The sequence below is a fragment of the Loxodonta africana genome, chromosome 5 (assembly GCF_030014295.1).
Source record: "Loxodonta africana isolate mLoxAfr1 chromosome 5, mLoxAfr1.hap2, whole genome shotgun sequence".
In the NCBI taxonomy this organism is placed as follows: Eukaryota; Metazoa; Chordata; class Mammalia; order Proboscidea; family Elephantidae; genus Loxodonta; species Loxodonta africana.
In genome coordinates this window covers 153,203,825-153,208,456 of record NC_087346.1, presented here as the reverse complement: position 1 = coordinate 153,208,456, position 4,632 = coordinate 153,203,825, and the positions used below count along the sequence as shown (strand labels likewise).

The 4,632-nt window shown below is 42.1% G+C and overlaps 1 pseudogene; it reads left to right on the top strand.

Annotated features, from left to right (window-relative positions):
* Positions 1-257: 257 nt before the first annotated feature.
* LOC100657436 (nuclear speckle splicing regulatory protein 1-like) lies at positions 258-2,384 on the top strand (annotated as a pseudogene).
* Positions 2,385-4,632: the final 2,248 nt, after the last annotated feature.

Here is a 4,632-nt window from a genome sequence, read left to right as displayed (position 1 = left end):
CATCAAGTTGATTCCAACTCATAGCGGCCCTACAGTACAGAGTAGAACTGCCCCATAGGGTTTCCAAGGAGTGGCTGGTGGATTTGAACTGCTAACTTTTTGGTTAGCAGCCGAACTCTGAACCACTGTGCCGGGCCATTTCCTTGAATTCAATCTCTTTAATTTATAAATATATTTATATAAATTCAAAGGACCCAAATGCAGACTCGGTTCCAGGCTGCCCAAAGCCGCACAACAGTTTACATGACAATGTCAGCATCTGCATTGCCATTACATTTTCATCAGCCACGTTTCTCAGAGAGAGGAGCAAGATGGTGATGCTGGGCAGGCAGTATGGGCTTATTTTGCCAAAGAAAACACAGCAGTTGCACCCTGTTTTGCAGAAACCATCAGTGTTTGGGAATGATTCTGATGATGACAATGAGAGCTCTGTGACTGAAAGCCCTCAGAGGGAAGCTCCTGAGAAGCAAGCAACGAAAGACCAAATTGGAAATCCAAAAGCCCCTTGCAGAAGATGCTACCATGTATGAATATGACAGCAATTGTGATGAAATGCAGAAAAAAAAAGGAAAAATTAATCCCAAATTGCTTTTGGGAGAAGACCGAAAGCCCAAGTACACGCCCAACTTATTAAAAGCAGTTGAGATCAGGAAAAGAATGGAAAAGAAACTGAGAGAGAATGAGAAATGAAAAAGGGAGAAATTGATGATAAAGAGGCATTGTGACATCTGCTTATAAGAAAAAATTGCAAGAGAGAGCTGAAGAGGAAGGAAAAGAGGACTGCTGTACTCGAAGCACATTTGGATGTGACCAAGCAGAAAGGTCTCAGTGGATTTTATAAAAAAAAAAAAAAAAAATTTTTTTTATATAAAACCTATTAAATCCAACACAAGAGCCCTAGTGGCTCAATGGTTAAGAGCTTGGCTGCTAACCAAAAGGTCAGCAGTTCGAATATACCAGCTGCTCCTTGGAAACCCTATAGGGTAGTTCTACTCTGTCCTATAGGGTAGTTCTACTCTGTCCTATAGGGTTGCTATGAGTCAGAATCAGCTCGAAGGCAACGGGGTAATTAAATCCAACAGCTAGTGAAGAGGAAGTCCCTACATACAGCTTTCATTACGGCAGGTCTGGGATAAAGCAGGAGAAATCAAGAGGTGACTCTGATGAAATAAGTGCAGAGAACAGAATGCCACATGAGAAGTGCATTCTCCAAACTGGTATGAAGGCAGAGGAAAACCCGGGTACAGTGTCTTTGATGCTAACAGCAGCAAGGATGATAAATTGAAGAAAATAATAAAGTGAACTTCAGAAAGGAAAAAGGCACAGAGTCCTCTGAGAATGACCCCAAGCACCACAGGAATCAAACCTGCTCATGGTCATCTAGTGAAGAAAGACGACACAGGGCCAAATGCCACACAAAAAGTTCCAAATCAAGAGGACATGAGAAAAGGGAAGATAGGCATCAAGAAAGACCATCGCTGACCGTGATTAGAAAAGGATTGCCGTAGGCACAGAGAGGCCAGTCATAGAGATTCCCACTGGAAGAAGCATGGACAAGGGGAAGAGACCATACAGAAAGAGAAAGAAATGACAGAGGAGGGAAAAGGGAGAAAGATGAGGAGAAATATATCCTGGGAAAACAAGAAAGAGGTAGAGAACTAGATGATCATGACTGATGCACTGAGAAAGGAGGTGAGAAGGAAGAGAAACTCAAAGCGAAGGAAGAGAATATGAAAGGAAGGAAGGAAAGATATGAGAACAATGACAAATATAGAGGTAGGGAAAAACAAGAAGGAAGTGTTCAATCTTCAGAAAGAAATCGAGACAAAGGAAAGTAGCCCGAGTTTTTAGAGCAAAGGATAGGTTGCTTGACCACTAAAAATCCTACAACATGAAAAACATGGAAAAGGACAAAGAAAGGAACCAAGAGAAACCCTCTAGTTCTGAGGGAGCAGAACACAGAATCACAGAGGAAAGGCAAGAGAAGGGCAAGGAACAAGAGAGACCACCTGAGGCAGTGAGCAAGTTTGCAAAGCAGAGCAATGAAGACACTCCAGTGTCAGCTAGAGGCAGGTACTTGGCCAGGCAAATGGCATGAGTTAATGCAAAGATCTATATTGAGAAATATACCATGGACTGTCAAAAGAAAAAATGAATCACTCTTGGAAGAAGTACAGCCAGAATGCTCCTTAAAAGCAAGGATGGTGAGACTTTGTCTCACATACTTTGAACATTTTATTGGAAGGGATCAGTCCCTGAAGAAGGACATCATACCTGGAAGAGGGTCATCAAAAAAGAGGAAGACTCTCGATGAGATGGATTGACACAGTGGCTGCAACACTGTGAGGATGGCACATGACAGGGCAGTATTTTGTTCTGTTGTACTTAGGGTCGCTACGAGTCGGAACCAACTCGACGGCACTTAACAACAACAACAACATTGAGAAAGAACATAATTCCTAGCTCTCCAGTGGAAAGATTTGTGGGAACACAGAAAATTATTACTCGCAGCACTTGCTGTGTGAAAGCAAAAAGGAGAGTGTTAACAGTGGTTTGGGAGGTTCTTTTTAAACGCAGTATCAAAATTCACTTTTGGTTTAGGTTTAAATCAAGTCAGTCCTTTTACCTTGAGTATTTGACTAATTTTATGTCATATTTACTTACCAGGGCACCACATTCTTGATTTTATCCAAGCAACCGCAATAGTGTGCCAAGTTCCTTCATTAAGTCTTCACTTAATGAAGACAATAGGCTCTGCTGCCACCATTAATAATGTTGGTTTTGTTTCAGGAGTGGTTTTGTTTTATATATGTTGAATTTCAAATCAAAATACATGGATCTGAACAATAAAATAGGAAAAAAAAAAAAAAGATTAATGCCAGTCAACTTGATAATCGCCGAGCTGGAGGTGCCAGCCATTTTGGGATTTAGGGCCTCCTGGAGTCAGCCTCTTTACAGACCCTGGCTACGAAGAAATCACATTAGGCTTTTTACTGTATAAGAGTCGATGAGCTGAAAATGAGATCACGTCCATGGTGTAACGCAGGCAACACAGAGCCCTTTCTTTCCCAACGCTTCCTGGTGTCAGGACACTGCTTGAACTAGAAATTGTCCTTTTCTCCTGGTTTTCCAGAAAAATATTGGAGGAGCCCAATATGGGCTTACCTATGAAAATCTCCAACACAAACAAACAAACATACAACGGGGAAGTGATGAGGACTGGCTTTGGGGGCTGTGGATTTGACAGGTTTCTCGAGGAAGCAGGCGCAGGACTTGGGAGTTAGATTTGCCTGAGTGGGAAGCTGGTCTGGGCCGCTAAACCTGCTGTGACTTGGGGCCAACCACTTAAAGCTGTCTGAGCTTTAGTTTCCCATCTATACAATACAATGACAACACATATCTTAGAGAGTTATTAGGATTAAATGAGAAAATGTGTATAAAACATTTAGCCCTTCTCTGTCAGTCTCTCCCGGTCTCCCTTCCCTTTTCTCCCTCCTTTCCTTCCTTCCTTCCTTCCTCCCTTCCTTCCTCCCTTCCTCCCTTCCTCCCTTCCCTCCCTCCCTCCCTCCCTCCCCTCCTACCCTCACAAATGAATAGCAACTAGTGTCCAGGCAGTGTCTGGAACTGATGGTGGCAACGACCACATTCTACTTTGGAAATAACCATCTAGTTGAGGCTGAGAAGAGAGAGGCCTCATAGCTATAGAGCCAGGGTCGGCAAACTATGGTCCACCGTCTGTGTTTGTATGGCTCCTAAAGCTAAGAATATTTTTTAGATTTTTAAATAGTTTTAAAAATCAAAAGAGCAATACATTTTGAAAGATGAAATATGTAAAGCCTCATTACAGAGCAGCATTAACAGATGAACATTTGCGGTCAGCTTTGATAATGGGGAATACTAACCTTGAACTCCACTTAAGCAAAATGTTATCCCTCAGAAACGCATCACATTTCCCGTAAGTAGGCTTGTATTACCAAAGAAGTACTCGATTCTTGTTATGTTTGGAATTTTGTCAACAAAACATGTGGAAATTTGTTTTTTCCTTTGTTATATAACCTGTTGCCATCCAATCGGTTCCAATTCATTAGCGACCCTATAGGAGAGGGTAGAACTGCCCCACGGAGTTTCCAAGGCTGTGATCTCTCAGGAAGCAGACCGCCACACCTTTCTCCCAAGGAGTGACTGGAGGGTTTAAACTTTGAACTTCTTGCTTAGTAGCTGAGTGCTTAACCTCTGCGCCACCAGTAGCTACTTAATATCCTTGATTTTGCTCCTAGACCCACAAAGCCTATAATATTTATAGGAAATTTTGCTGACCCCTGCTACAGTGAATTCCTCTGTCTGGTTGGAAGACAGACATCCCTTTTTTTTTTTTTTTTTGGAATTAAGGTATTAGTGTGTGTGTGTGAGGGGGAATGTAGGTTCCAACCTCAAATACGAAGTTGAAAAAATAAATTTATATGCCAAGCGTATTGGTCTCTGTCATTACTTTATGCTTTTCCCTCCCCCTAAATACAAATGTAAAGTGGTTCTTCACAGGAGACAGAAATTGAGACTGGGTGCAGGAGTGTAATCAGAGGAAAGAGGTAATCATGCCTTTTTTGACTCCTTGATCCTTCCTTCCAACAGGTA